The 17089-nt window shown below is 33.4% G+C and overlaps 1 long non-coding RNA gene across 1 annotated transcript; it reads left to right on the top strand.

Annotated features, from left to right (window-relative positions):
• The first annotated feature begins 276 nt into the window (after positions 1–276).
• On the top strand, positions 277–1053 carry LOC134232827 (uncharacterized). Its single transcript, XR_009984859.1, has 2 exons — positions 277–552; positions 928–1053. It is a non-coding gene; the product is annotated as an uncharacterized LOC134232827 (long non-coding RNA).
• The last annotated feature ends 16036 nt before the right edge of the window (positions 1054–17089 follow it).

The following is a 17089-nucleotide window of genomic DNA, read 5'->3' as shown; positions in this document are numbered from 1 at the left end:
TATTAAGAAAAGTTACATGTACTCGTATTGTGCTTTTGACATCGGGTGACGTCACGAATTTTCATGTAAGTGCTCCGGGTATGAGTGTGTGTCAATTTTAATTTGATAAAAATATAACTATTTGTGCTCTGTTTTTGTTGAAAACTTGCATGTTAATAAAATGAAACATGAATTTAATGAAAATAATAGTTTCATATATTTTATCAATGTTTGTAAGTAATTATCACGAACTTTCCGGACAACCCTCGTAATCCGGTTACAGTATTTACATTTTATGTAAATATCCCGTGTGGAACCCCTTTATTTTTAGACATGTTTTCACTGTAAATTTCCTGTAGGGAACCTCAATTCACTGGACCTTTGAACCCGCCAGTCCGTGCAAGTTAGTTTGGACACGGCAGTCCAGAGAGGAGGACGTCTTTACCCCTCTCACGTATAACCTTGTTCTGAATATCCAGCATTTATATTTTGTATATACTGAGTAAAACTTGCAGGGCTTGCTCTGGCATTCCATTCTTCTTAAAAAGAAGGCTATGGTCCAGCTTTTCTGAGGTAAGGTCGTTTACATTTTGATTTTAGTTATTTACAGTGTAAAGTATCATTCATTTGTCCTTAAACATCCAGTAACCGTATTTCTCATCATTTTAGCATGTTTAAAAGTTTCGTTTAATTTGTTTTTTATATATTTAGTAACACGTATTTGACTATTTAAGAGTACGGTCTACAATTGCTGTCATAATAGTTTGTCCGTATTGTAGCAATTCGTAATATTGCATCTGTGTAGAAGTTGTACGTATAATTTTAACTTCTCAAGAGTGTATGTTATTGATTCTTATCTAAGACGTGTTCATTATGATCGTATAATGAGTGTAAAGTATATTTGTGTAAAGCCCCTAGAGCTTGTAAGTAAAAGTATAAGTTGGACAGGTTCCAGCCATACGTCAAAGTTGGTGTACGACAGTGAGGTTGCCCAGTGTGCCCTTGGAGTGTTGTATATAGGACGCCACCCTTGGAACCTATAGTCCATCCTCCAGCCCTTGAGGGGAAAAGTAAGAGGTGCAACTGGTCACCAGGACAACAGCAGCAATAACTCACAATGACTTTGTACATTTGTATCATGAATTATTAAATATGTAACTAGTATGGCAGAAACAATAGTTTGAGTTATATTTAAAATTTGTGAAAAGGTGAATCCGATCGACTATCTGTGACACAGATTTGTCAGACTCTGTAGTATCTTTTATCTCAAGCTCACCAGGATAAATCGTATCGACATAAGAAGAAAAATTACAATCTGAGTATTTTTTGAATTACAATAGTTTAGGTAGTGGACCAACATGTAAATGTGTGTAGAAACTTTGGGTCTGGTCATTATTTAACGTCAAGGTCAATTTCGTTGCGCCTCAATCGGAATAGAATATATTTTTTAGTTCTGTCCTTTTTTAATAAATTATATGATTATGTATTCTTTTGATGGCAAATATGGTTTGCTATTCATCATTGAAAGAATCCATATAATGTTATTTTATATAGTCAGGAGTTGAATGAAATTTATATTTTCCGGCTCAGATATACAACTAACTCCGACCGTTGCAACTATTGTTTTCAACGTTATTTGAGGTATTGATTGTGTGCTCATAATATCGCTGTATGTGGACTGACCCTCTGGTTAATCTAGCAAATATGTAGTATTATAAATCGTCTGCGTTTATGTATATTATATAGGGACTCGTTCGATGGTGACTATGGATTGTTATTCTCCATAAAAAAATATTATATTGACCAAGGCGAAGCCGTGATCAGCTGTATGGACTTTATATTCCAGACCTTTATTGACCTCCTCTGACATGAAATTAAAATGTAAAAGAAAACTTAAAAGCAAAGTTATTTTAAACATTTTATTTAAAAGTGCCCATTTAAAAAGTTTATTCTAATTGAGATAAACTGGGGACCGAAACTAATACATGTTTCCGCTGAAGCAGAATAACAACAACAGCAACATAAATTCTTACGATTATTTTACAATAGAAAAGACATCTATTTATCAGATATTGTTAGTCTTGGAAATGAGTATGTAAGAAATTACACGTTTAAAATAGCTTTTTAAAAGGTAATTTTTCATAATGAAAATAAATGTAAATGGTACATGCACATGTACGTATATGCTGTTTTGATAACGTCGGTAACTCATGGGCGGGGCGATTCTCATCGGTTCTCTCCATCATCACAAAATTTCTTATTCCAATGACAACATTATTAGAAAAACGACGTCACTGTCTTTTGAAAATACTGCATTTACTGAATTTAAGTATTGTTATAACTAATAAAAGTATCAGATATGAGGTACAGTGTATAAAGAAGGAAGGATTCTTCTCATGTTTCTTGTAAATGTCAACGAAGTTATCACAGATTCAACAATATCACCTGCCTAAGGGTTTTATATTTTTCTGTTGATTCGATATGCATATTCTACGTATGAACAAATACTAAAACGAGGTAAATTATTGACAAACAAGTTGATGAAACAAGAGTACCAGCGGTCTCGTTAAAGGTCATCATTCAATAAGTCATATGGTGGATAAAATTACGTTGTCAGTAAATACACTTTATCATTAAGTCAATAATTACTGATGATTTTCATACTTATTGTTAGTCCATTTTGTATACAATGAATTGTCCACCGATTTTTCGATTATTTCCCGACCATGACAACGAGCACAAGTGGGGCGTGGCCGGATGATGGAACCTGATCCCATCTCTAACCCTTCGAATGTCCTTGTTTGCTCTACTCCTTATTTGTATTTTGGACCTAAATTATGTTCTTTATTTCCTTATATTTCATAAAAGTATACCAATATAATAATATGATGTGACTGTAGATCCTAGAAAAAAATCTCGATTCCTTTTCTTCACATACTCTTTAAAAAGCTGCAGTAGTGTCTTTAGAACTTAATGATTTGTTTACACTATTGTTAATTTTATATTTATGGAAGGGAAAAGACATTATAACAATAAAAATTCAATTTCTGATATTTCTTACTGTGAAAAATTGAGCTTTCATAAATATCATGATTATTCGATAAAAAAAAGAATTCCCTAGTGAAAATGTACTCAGTACAGTGTAATGCAGTTGATATTAGTTATGATCGGGCTATTGTCTGTACATGCAATTCTATCAATTTGAAATATTATCATTATCAAAGTTGTCCATTGATTTTTCTTTTTCCAAACTATATCAAACATGTGTTATCACAATTATAAACAACATTTTTATTGAGGAACTATATATCTAGAAATAGGAAGTTGTTATAAACAAGGTCAAAGCAATCGTAAATATTTACACAAGAGGAAATCAATCATTGTTCATTTTTTATATTTACTAAAGCATAAAATTTTTCTCATATTTTTTGTTTTACTACATCTTCTCAGGTGTCTTATCTGTGCAAGGTGCAACGGGTCATGCCTTTTTGAAATTAATTTTTCCCTTTTTAAATGAGTAAAAAATTATGTTTATCCTCTTGTTTTCTTTAATAGAAAAGACAGTCGGCAGATATGCTGTGCAGGATTTTTTTCTTTAATAGAGACACTGATCAGTGGGTTGGCGAGTCTTACTATTTTTTAGCTCACCTGAGCCGAAGACTCACGTGAGCTATTCTGATCACAGTTTGTCCGTCGTCCGTCTTTCTGTCTGTCCGTCTGCCGTCCGTCCGTCTGTAAACTTTTCACATTTTTAACTTTTTCTCAAAAACAAATGGGCCAATTTTAACCAAACTTAGTACAAAGCATCCTTGGGTGAAGGGGAGTTTAAATTGTTAAAATGAAGGGCCAAATCCTCTTACAAGGGGAGATAATCAAAAAAAGACAAAAATAGGGTGGGGTCACTAAAAAATCTTTTTCTCAAGAACCACTGGGCCAGGAAAACTGAAACTTATGTGGAACCATCCTTGGGTAGTGTAGTTTTAAAATTGTTAAAGTCATGACCCCCGGGGGTAGGGCGGGGTAACAATAGGGAATCCAATTTTTACATAGAAATATATAGAACAAATCTTTAAAAATCTTCTTCTCAAGAACCACTGTGCCAGGAAAGCTGAAACTTTAGTGGAAGCATCCTTTAGTAGTGTAAATATTAAATTGTCAAAATCGTGACCCCCAGGGGTAGGGCGGGGCCACAATAGGGAATCCAAGTTTAACATAGAAATATATAGAACAAATCTTTAAAAATCTTCTTCTAAAGAACCACTGGGCCAGGAAAGCTGAAACTTATGTGGAAGCATCCTTGGGTAGTGTCAATATTAAATTGTTAAAATCATGACCCCCGGGGGTAGGGCGGGGCAACAATAGGGAATCCAAGTTTTACATAGAAATATATAGAACAAATCTTTAAAAATCTTCTTCTCAAAAACCAATTGGCCAGAAAAGCTGAAACTTATGTGGAAGCATCCTTGGGTAGTGTAGATTCTAAAGTTTTTAAATAAAAAAGGGAAGGGGATTGTTGGGCATGATTGGTATAGCAAGAGGGGGAATCTGGTAAAGATCTGCATCACCTAAGTTACTCAGGTGAGCGATGTGGCCCATGGGCCTCTTGTTTTTAATATCACAATGTTTAATTTTCAAAGAAGACTGACCATATTTATGCTGAATTAAAAAAACTAGAGGTACTGTGAGCGATGAGCTCACTAAATGATACCCCCGCCTCCATATAGTTATAATTGCAAAGTCCATGTTTTCCTGTGGCCGGGAAACCAAAAATATGTGTCGAATCAAAAATAAAATAGAAGGTGCACAATGGCAATATATAATAAAGATTCTGTGAAAGTTTTCTTGAAATTTCATTCAGTGGTATGAGAGGAGTTGCGGATAACAGATGGGCACCTTGAAGCGTAACAGACGGACGGAATTAACGATTACTATATACCCTCCCCTCTTTCAAGCGGGGGTATAAATTTACTTGGGTATTTATTTCAACGTTTACTAAATAGAATGTCAAGTTGGTTATTTTGGAGTAGACTGTTTGAGGAAATATTCTTTTCCGACATATGGAATGAGTGTCAAATAGACTGTCAATGTACAGAAAAACTTTGTGACTTCTCAAGATTGATTGATTGTATACTGTTTAACGTCCCTCTCGAAGTCTCCAGAATATTTCACTGATATGGAGACTGCAAATTATGGAGACTGGGCCGTTGCTCGGCACTTACGGCCTTTGATCAGGGAGGGATCTTTATCGTGCCACACCTGCTGTGACACGGGGCCTTGGTTTATACGGTTTCATCCGAAGGACCGCCCCATTTAGTCGCCTTTTACGACAAGCATTTAAGGGGGTACTGAGGACCTATTATAATCCGGATATCCACGGGGCGACTTCTCAAGAGGATGTCTACAATCTTTGGGTGTCTACAATCTTTGGTTAAATTAATATTTATCTTTTTACATGGGAGAAAAGAAAAACTAAGGGGCTTATGATAATAAATATTCTTCTTTTAATCTTGCTTGAAAATAATTTAGCAAGTCCTTAGAATATATATTCACTTAAGGACTGATTACACAAACAATTTTTTTTTGTCTGATGCAAAGGTTTTGAGTCACACCTGGTTAAAAGGGTGTTAAATTGTCCCGAAATAATTTAAGAAACATGAAAGCAAACAATTTCAATTGTATGAAAATGATAAGAAATCGATGCTTGTGGCAGTCTTATATAATCTCATACAGTTTTAATCATCCTGAAAATGGTGCACTTACGTGCTTAACGCCAATGGGTATCGACCAAAAGGCATCTGTGTGATGATGCAGTGCAAAATCCTCGGTTCTGAATACCATTGAACACCTGAACATTTGAGATTTTTATAAGGAATGTCAAAGCCCCCCCCCCCACCACACACACAATATCAAGGTTTGGGTGGGTCAATCTCCTATTAAGAAATACATGGTATTCAACAGTAAAGAAAATCCTGCAGTAATTAGGGCGAATAGATTATTTTCTATAAATTTTCATCTTGAGGGTGCAGCATTTCCTTGACACTTTCCTTAAAATTATCACAAGATACTTACATGAAATTAATGCTACATCGACCTGAAATATGCATCATTAACCAAGAATTAAAGAAATTATTTATGATATGCGTTTGTTCTTTAGAACCTAAAAAATGTTAGATGAACACTTAGAAGTTTGGTTCAGTATTTAACAAACAGACTTACATAATATAAAGAAAAAAAAACATGGAAAGTCATAGTTTGTTTTTAAAAGATCTTTGACTCAAAAGGCATTTTCATTGCCTGACGTCACGGCGTCAGGCTGTATAAGGATTGATAATTGCTTGATCCGAAACTTATAGATCATACCCAGAGAGCTAGATTTTGTGCAATCTGATTTACGTTGGAAATATTTCACCTGCATTTTAAAAGGAATATTTTTCACGGAAACAATGATTTTACTGATGCAAAATAATGCAGTATTTACTTCAAGTTTGTTTACTCTGTTTGCATGAAACAGATTAATCCATGTGATTTACCGTTTCAACGTGTCCGTGTATCTTTTTTTCTGCATTTCTTTACTACTGGATCAGTCTATTTGCATTGTACAAAAGGGTTGAATCGCTTTTTTCGCGCCAAATGTCACGAGTAAGCGATCTTCGCGCCTTTTCTTGGATTGTTCTATTGTATGAATGGGGTGCTAACTTCCATGGAATAATTGTAATTGCAACTTCCATCATTTTTTGATTCAGAAATTCTGTCTACAAATTTTATCTTATTACTTAAAACAACATTTGAGAATCGTATGTATCAGAATATGGACATGCAAAACATAAGAAATGATTTCTTTAATTTTTTTCCCCTCTGTTGGTTTATTCCATATTTTAATGGACTAGTCCAATCACCACAAACGATCGACGCAGTTCAACCAGATTCCAGACGATTTGACGAAAGAAATTACCTGTCCGAAATCTCTGATTTTTTTTCCACAAAGGCCTAAATGTTGGTTTTACCTACTAGTACAGTATTTCGTTCTCAAAAAATTATAGTACCTACCTTTCAAAAAAAAGATAAATGAATACAAACTACTACTGTTTACTTCATTGGAGAAAATGCTTTCCTAGAACATATGAATGTAGTTATATCAATTCTTTAAAATGTTCACAATGAATTATTTGATAACAGATTTCAGAATAAGTGTAGCTTTAATATAGATCCAGGGGTACTTGCAGAAAAGTCAATCGCATCATCTCGGGTCTTTCGTCAGAGGTCGAAAAACAAACTCGAATGTATCGACATCATCGGATGTTAATTAAGTTACAGTTACTGAACATTTATTTTGGGTATCACGAGATATTCTGATGGGTGGTGACGAGTTCGCGCTAGCGAACGAGTTCACACCCATCAGAATATCACGTGATACCCAAAATAATTGTTCAATAAGGAACTTGTATCATGTCAATCTTTGGTCACTTGACCTTTTGTCTACGCTCCGCCCAGATTGTCAAACTTGCTTTCGCGCCACCATCATTTGCGCGCAGTCTTGCAGAGCGTCAAGATGGAGGTTGACGAGTGTCCCGCATCAGAATATTTATTTAATGAATTTCCAGACCCATTTGACATTTTTCAGTCGGATATAAATGACGTGACACTGTCCCAGGTCTGTGAACAGTTAGAAAAAGAAAATGACGTATTTGAAAGTTTTCCGAAGTTGTCTATGTCTCAGACAATGCATGAATATATATATGGACTAACCAAGCCGAACAACATATCCAACGACATGGATATTATGTCCACAGGTGCTTGTTTCATACAGTAAGCTTGGATTTCTACTATATAATAACACAAGGTATCCATCTTTCTCGAAACAAAAAATGTAGGTCACCAATTCAACCTCCTGTTATATTTATTATCCGCAGTTGGAGACAGAAACCCCACATGTAATGGCTAGCGGAATCCCCCTTCTTGGACCTCATGTATATTTCCTTACCTCACCCCCTCGCGAACTTTGACGCTGGCCATAAAATTACACGCTTCGTCAACCGAAAGAAAAAGTACATCATAAGGGAAGAAAAAATTATATAGAGAGCAGAGAATTCATTTCATAAGCATATTCACTTCCGCAATTAGTGAATCGCCAATACATGTTGAACTCTTGATTCTTGACAAACGGAATATTGTCTACCATCAGGGACCTATATACTAAAGGGATAGGCAAATCCTTCATCGCCATGTTTATTACCCAAAACATCACGCACAACACTACAAGTTTTTCAAACTCCGTTTATTCCCAGTAAATAGGGTATTGTCTGATTAATATCCTTTATTCCTTTTATATAGAGGAATTGATTTTTGAAAAATTTGTAAGCATGATAATAAAATAATTAAAATATAAAGAAAACAATCACCGAAATCGGCGATTTCTCGGAAATATGGCCGATCGGGGCATGTGCTAATTTTGTATAAAACAAAATTATTACGAAGATAAGGAGTATAATACGTTCAAAAAACAAATCTTGAATGATTTTTTGACAGATAATTTAAGGATTTTATCTCAAATATGCAATAGCTTTAGAGATATGATTAATCAAAATTGGCCTACGAAATCCTGCGACTTGCGAGATATCGCGAGACTTGCGGTAGTTTCCTATCCCGTTAATATATAGGTCCCTGCTACCATGCAGGTGAACACTTTCTCCATAGCACAGTCAGAAATATATGAATAAGTATATTTATATATTAAGCACATTTTACAAGAACCGTTGAAAAAACTGTGCAGATAAAAGGCTTCCTAGAGAATATCACACTGTACTTTACTTCACTTCTCTGAATTCGAAGTACAAATGCATGAACTCATTACTGAAAATAATGTCACATCAGTGTAAACACAAGCTGCTATGACTGGGAGTGTGTCATAAACGTTACAACTTATTTGAAACTGCGTATAAAGAAAGCCAATGTAAAATCTTTTTTTATCTTATATATCATAATATTATAGATAATTTTGCAATGTTATTGTGGTTTAAAGGTCAGCATAGTCAAAGAACATACGACATTATACATTTCACATTCACTCTTTTTCAAACCCATTGAAAAAGTAGAATTTATATTTATCGTATATATAATAGCTTGGCGCTGGTGATCGATGGACCTGTGTAATATAAGGCCCAATTACAAACCTTTTAAAAGTTATGTTCAATGTGTAAGTTTCCTAATGGGTCAAATTCCAAGGTAAAAAATATCTATATTTATTGAAAGGTCCTATCACAGTTAATACATTTGTGAAATATAAAAGCCCTGCACTAATTCTATATACATGTAAGTATACTGAAAAATATTAAACTTTAATTTTGGTCATAACTTACCACCGGTATATAATGCCTCTATTGAAGTGGCATAATAATCAGGTGTAAAGACGAATAATGACCCCAGCGAAAAATGACCCCCGGTCATTATTCGACGGCGAAAAATGACCCCAGGTCATTATTCGACGTCGAAAAATGACCTTTTTGCCCGTAAAAATAGTGTCACCACCCTTAAAAAATTTGCAGAACCCACGTGAGGAAAAATGACCCCCGTAAAAAAATGACACCTTATGAATTAGAGCTGAAAAAAGCATATTGGCCAAAATGCTCACCTGAGCTAATTAGGAATAAATTTATGAAATGTTGATCTCATAACATTATACAATTATAGCTATATTTTAAGGTCAATGCGATTATTCCGAATCTAAAGGAGTAAAAGATTTAACTAGCCTAAAGGGTTAGATAAATATTGTTTTTCGATGGTGGAAATCATCGTCTTGACAGAAAAAATCAGCAGAATTATATATTATTATATCCTCCGCTTGAGAAAAACGGGATAGTACATAGAGATCGGGATGTCTGTCTGTTACGCTTTGGGGTATCCATCTCTTATCCGCAACTCCTCTTATATATAAAAATATATGTTTGTGAAACAGCTATGCCATTGTATGGCAACATAGCGACGTCTAAACTGTTCTTAAATGCAATTTAAATATATTGGTAACCAAAGTAGGGTCTTCTTACAAGAAATACAGTTGCAAAATAGGAAAGACCTACACAGCGCCACTTGTTCAAAAGTTATGACTAAAGATAAGTTTTTGAAAGCTAGGTCAAACTCAAAGATCAAAGGGTCAAAGTTAATGGTTTCTCAAGAAAGGTATAATGTCACAAGGACTACATATGTGAAGTATAAAAACCCTACCCCTTACCGTTCAAAAGTTATGACCAATGTTAACAAAGTTTTTTATTAGTTCGGAAATCCCCAAGGTCAAGGTCAAAAAAGGTAAAAATTTTTTGGTTTCCAATGAAAGGTCATGCCAAAAAAATACATATGTGAAGTATGAGAGTACTACAGTAGTATATACCGTTTAAAAGTTCTGTCCAAAGTAAAAAATTGACATTTTTGTATAAAATGGGACAAACTCCAAGGTAAAGGTCAAAAGGTAAAATTTGGTGGTACCCAAAGTAGGTCTTGTCACAAGGAATACACATATAGAATATGAAAGTCATATCTCCAATAAATGAAACGTTATGGTTAAGGTTAAAGTTTTTGCGGACAATAGACCGCCAGATAGATAGACAGACAGACATACAGACGGACATGATAAAATTATATACCCCCCAAATCTTCGATTACGTGTATGGGAACATAAAAAGAAATAATCTTCAATTCACTTTTCATATTATGATACAGTATAAAGAAGACGTTTCAAAAATGAAAATATTTGTTCTGATTTTCATATTAAATTCTCTGAAAACTATACTCAGAACTGAATAAAAGGGTGGAGTAAAACAAGAATAAAAAATGTAATGAAAACTGTATGCTATATCAAAAGGTTATATCTACATGTATATTTTTTGGATTGGAATGTGTAATTTACACTAGTCCATAGTTTTACAGAGTATATATTTAGGAGGAAGTCGATTATCAACACAAGCAACAACAAAAGCAAGATGTTTTTGTGAAACACAGATGCCCCCGTATGGCAACATTGTAAAGATTTAACTTCTCCTAAATGCAAATTTAATTAGTTGGTAACAAAAGTAGGGTATTCTCACTGGAAAACTATTGTGAAATTTGAAAATAAGCCATTGTTAGAGTTTTATCATTAAGTACACGATGACAAGGTTAAGCTCAAAAGGTTAGTGTAATTGGTATCAAATGAAAGCTCTTGCAACATTTAATACATATGGAAAGTATGGAAGGCCTAGCCCTTACCGTTCAGACGTTATGGCCAAGGTTTTTTTTTTTAAAGTAGGTCAAACTCCAAGATCAAGGTCATAGGGTCAAAGTTCTTGTTATCAAATGAAAGGTCTTGTCACAAGAGTTAAATATGTAAAGTATGAAAGTAATAGCCCTAACTATTTGAAAGTTATGGTCAATGTTTGCATTTTTTTAAGCAGGCCAGTCTCAAAGGTCAAGGTCAAAGGGTCAAAATTCTTGATATCCAATAAAAAGTCTTCTCACAAGGATTACACATATGAAATATGAATGCCCTATTCCTTACCGTTCAAAAGTTATGGCCAAGGTTAAAGTTTTTCACAAGTAAGGAAATCTACATGTACAAGGTCAAGGTCAAAGGGTCAAGGTTGTTGGTATCCAATGAAAGGTCTTTCAACAAAGATTACATATGTGAAGTATAAATGTCCTGGTATCCACTGTTCAAAAAATATGGCCTAAGTAAAAGTTTAACATTTTCATGTAAAAGTGGACCAAATTCCAAGGACAAAAGGTCAAATTTGGTGATACCAAAAGAAAGGTCTTGTCACAAGAAATACACATGTGAAATATGAAAGCCTTATCCCATACCGTTCAAAAGTTATGGCCAAGGTTTATGTTTTATCACAAGTAAGGAAATCCACAAGGTCAAGGTCAAAGGGTCAAGGTTGTTGGTATCCAATGAAAGGTCTTTCAATAAAAAATACATATGGGAAGTATAAATGTCGTGGTATCCACTGTTCAAACAATATGGCAAAAGTAAAAGTTTAACATTTTCATGTAAAAGTGGGTCCAACTCCAAGGTCAAGGTCAAAGGGTCAAATTTGGTGGTACCCAAAGAAAGGTCTTGTCACAAGAAATACACATGTGAAATATGGAATTCATAGCTCCACTAAATCAAAAGTTATGGGCAAGGTTAAAGTTTTTGCGGACAAACAGACAGAGAGACAGACAGACAGACGGACACGGCAAAAACTATATACCCCCGAAACTTCGTTTACGGGGGCTTAAAAATAACCTACCTTTATTTTTCTATAAGGAGGGACTTAAAATAAGTTTAAAATAATCTACTATTCTATTAATTTTCAACTGTTACTTTGCCACAATACGTTCAAGTATACCCCGGCTTACACACATTTAAAGTATATGCTTTTAACATGTCGAAGAATGATACGGAAAAAACGAACAGTATTCAATCTCAACGTCCATTAAACAAATATACAAAATAAGAACAGAGCAAACACGGACCTCCGAAACATCAGAGGTGGGATCAGGTGCCATGGAGGAGTGAGCATCCCCTGCCGACCGGTCACACCCGCCGTGTATTCGTCGTCATAATCAGGAAATAACGGAAAAAAACCGTGGTCAATTCAGTGTATAAATAATGGACTAGCAAGTGGTATGAAAAACGTCAGTCAGCATCTCATTCAATGATAAATTGTATTTGCTGACATGGTCATTGTATCGACCATAGAATTTACGAAATGATGACTTTAAACGAGACTGTTGATATTCTTGTTTCATCAACTTGCTTGTCAATAATTTACCTTGTTTAAGAAATTGTTCATTGAGCATGCTCTTGCATATCGAATCAACTGAGATATAAATACTCAATATGCAGGTGATGAAGGTATATTGCTGCATAAGTAAGGGAAGTTGACGATAGAAAAGTTAAAGTCATCCCGTTTAATATATAGCTTGGTTGTTAGATTACCATTAGTGTCTTTTTCAAGTAAAATATACAAGTATGAAGCAGAAGATCCGGACTCTGTGGTATGTCGAAGTAAATTATGATATAATAGTACTTGTGTTCAATATTTTATTTAGAGCCTCTTTCAGTAGTATTGAAAAGTAAAGATTTTTATTTATATTTTTGCATTTCTTTTTTTTTTTTTTGATTCAACGTTATTCTTTTAAGGGGGGCTTTAAAAATTTCCTCCTTTTTCATTGTCAAATGGGATTTGCCAAACTTATACAAGCTAAAAGTTGAAATGAAGGAAAAATGGTTTTCATTCAATAACTGTAAAGCAATCAGGATTTTGTTATACAATACTGAAACAAAAATGTTAATATTTTAATTTTTAGGTTGAATATTACATAATTAGGGGCCACAAGGGGCCAGAATGGTAAATCTTAGACGCTTTGACATATCTCGAAAGTGAGAAATATTTTGATAAGTATTATTGAATAAAAATTGTTCGAAATAATGTGTAAATTTCACACTTTAATCTGTAAATTTTTCCACTTTGATCTGTAAATATTACACTTTAAAGTGTAAATTTTACACTTGAATCTGTAAATTTTACACTTTAATCTGTAAAATTTACACTTTTATGTGTCAATTTTGCACTTTAATATGTAAATTTTACACTTTAAAGTGTAAATTTTTCACATTAATCTGTAAATTTTACACTTTAATCTGTTAATTTTACACATAAAAGTATAAATTTTACACTTTAATCTGTAAAATTTACACTTTATTTTGAACAACCTGAATTGCAATAGGTTATGATTGTACAGTCGATTTGTGATGTTTTACCTCTGGCACTTGAGAAAAAGTATTAAACTGAAATGTTTACAATTACATGTATTTGTAAATTTTTATTTTACATGAATTCGTACTTGCTTATTAGTATATGAAAAACAAGGATGAACTATTTCCTCATGGGTCTTGTAATTTTCTCCAGCATAAGAAATCAGGGATCTGCTTTTGTTTCAGTATATATACATGTGTTTCTTTAATTTTATTATAGTGTAAGGAAAAGTAATAATATATATCTCGAATATTTTTTTATTTGCAGTTCAGATTGATATTACGCTTCCTGCATGACTAACGGTCTGTTGGCTTTAAAATGCGTTACTGGGAATGTGTGAAGTTGCTAAATTGACTATGTGAATAAACAAATAAAGTGTGAAATTTACACATTAAAGTGTAAAATTTACAGATAAATGTGTGAAATTTACACTTTAAAGTATAAAATGTACACTTTAAAGTAAAAAAATTACAGATTAAAGTGTAAAATTTACAGATTAATGAGTAAAATTTACACTTTAAAGTGTGAATTTACACATTAAATTGTAAAATTTACACATTAAAGCGTAAATTTTACAGATTAAGTGTAGAAATTAAAAAAAGTGAAGTGTCAAAGTGGCACTAATACGCTTCCGTACTGCATGTATAGGATGGAACATATGAAAAAATATACAGTATCGAGGCGTACTGTCATCCATTTCTATTTTTACTCACTCGTCCGAATGAAAATTTATTAATTCGAACAAATTACTTATTTGTATCCATCGATATTAATTCGCCTGCTACAAATTTCTACTTTTTCCCAACAATTTTTTTTCCCGAAACAACGTATCAATGGAGTCAGTAAAGAAAAAAATATATTTTCATAAATTTGCGTTTGATCCATTTACATATACCTTCTTTGATTTTCTAGGTTTGCTCCTTTATCAGAGAAATGATTAATTGATTGATTGCAAATTGCTTAAAACTGAATTGTCAATGCTCAGTAACCAGTTGTTGTCCTTTTCTTTACTTGGGTAATTCGAAAACTCGACTCTAATGAACCTCGGAAAACTGTAATAAGATTGCAAGGAATTTAAATCGTCTGTAAATTCTGAAAAACAATTTGTATACCTCTGGTGCATCAAATGGCACAACCGGATTTGTTGAAAGACTCGCCGTCATCAATTTGCACGTATTTTGGGCTTTTTGGCGTATTCCTTATATGCATGACGTCATACATTTTACTGTTGAGTAATTCTGAACACTGATTTTGGTGTATATTAACTAACATTCTCATCTGACTAATTTTCATAATTATCGATCATGCGGTCAAAACGATTTCGATTATTATGCTACCCTGCGTTTCTTTTTCCTTTCAGCATAATTTAAAGACATGTACATGTACAAGTATGTGCCCAAATCACAGGTGAAACTTAAACTTGCTTGGACTCTTTGTGTTGTTTTTAGCATCATGTGTTTGTCTTTATAAACTGGATATTAAAACCATATATGGCGTATCTGAGTCAAAAAATAAAAATACAAGAATAATTGTAGATTTACAGTGTACTAGATATTTGTAACTTACCTCCGAATTAAAATTTACACCCGATTTTGAACTTAAATATCACCACAAGTCTATAGTTTAATTGACTTTAAACTGTGTCTTATATTTTTATCCGAGTCGGAAAGAAATCGGTTACTGTTTTAAATCTATGATATCTATGAAACGCGATTGATTTAAAGTTATTTACAGGAAAGTGCTATCTTTATATACAGTAACAAAACAAATAAAGATCTTTTAAATATATGTCTTTAAATGAACAAATAGTGGGGGGATCCCCTCTTTCAGAGGTGATGGGTGGCAACATATTTATCCCCACCTTTGCGAATCTATGTCATTTATTCAATCATATCATATGATGTATTTTTGTATATGCCTATTATATAATATTCAATAGTATGAGATATGTACTTTTTGTGAATAAATGACCTTTTCACACAATATGGGTATTGTGTCTAATTTTCGCAAATCAAGCTCGGACTCTGGCTGGATATAATTCATTAATACTTGGTTGGCATAAAATTAATTTTATGGGAAAATAAAATAGTTTATGACAACAAGTTTAGATATAAGTATTTTATTTTGTATTTGTCATATTGTTATTCAACTCAAGCATCTAGAGTTTACGCGTAATCTATTACCGGAATGAAACATGACTCAGTGCGAGTAAATCTTCGCTGTTAGCCGCAGTTAACTCGGCATCATTTTGCATACCTCGGAATGCGCGCTTTTAATTGGTCTTTGAATATGTGTCGCCCCGGGATTTTCCAGGGGTCTGAATCGTTTGCGGCATTCCTTGATTGGGCTGCGCACTGCAAGGACGATTTAAATCCCGCCCACTTACCTCCCACATTTTCTGTCAGAATCTCTAGATGCTTTTGTTTTTAGGTGGCAACATATTTATCCCCACCTTTGCGAATCTATGTCATTTATTCAATCATATCATATGATGTATTTTTGTATATGCCTATTATATAATATTCAATAGTATGAGATATGTACTTTTTGTGAATAAATGACCTTTTCACACAATATGAGTATTGTGTCTAATTTTCGCAAATCAAGCTCGGACTCTGGCTGGATATAATTCATTAATACTTGGTTGGCATAAAGATCTTTTAAATATATGTCTTTAAATGAACAAATATACAAAGAATATCATGGTTTTTTTAAGTATTCAAAAAGTCTTGTATTTTTGAGCTATTAGGAATTGAGACTTGCAAGAATAAGAAACCACTAAAATTTAAATTTATTTTTTGGATTTTCCAAGTGAAAATGGGGGACTCGGGAGATCATTCTGCTTTTGTTTATTACCAGGTATTTTCTTAATCATGTTAAGGAGTAGTCGTAAAGATTTGAAGCATTATTCAAACACCGAAAAGAAATTTCCTCCCTGAAACGAAAATGCAGATTTTGTAAAGGGGACAAATTACATTTTTTAATTTACTTTGGGGACAAATTATACTTTTAAATTTACTTTATACAAAAAAATAATAATAAAGGGATATGTCCATAGGACATGAATGATCCGTCGAGGTTATACATGTATAGTAATGCAACATGAAAATTTGTATTAGTGTTTAGAATTTTATCCGAAAATCTTGAATAGTGATGCAGTTGAATTGCTTACATCAGTATGTAATTAACAGCATATAATTAAAGTTTGACAATGATTTAAGAAAAAAGAAGTCAAGGTAAAAGGCCAAGGTCAAAAAATGTTAATGCGGTTGTAAAGCTCTCATTAGTTTGTATCGGTATATGAAGTTGAAAACATATTATGAATGGTTTCTTTAACACTG

This window comes from Saccostrea cucullata, unplaced genomic scaffold (genome assembly GCF_032062105.1).
Source record: "Saccostrea cucullata isolate Sc308-1 unplaced genomic scaffold, CSIRO_AGI_Scuc_v1 ctg190, whole genome shotgun sequence".
NCBI classification, from domain to species: domain Eukaryota; kingdom Metazoa; phylum Mollusca; class Bivalvia; order Ostreida; family Ostreidae; genus Saccostrea; species Saccostrea cuccullata.
This window is presented reverse-complemented; position numbering and strand designations above follow the sequence as displayed.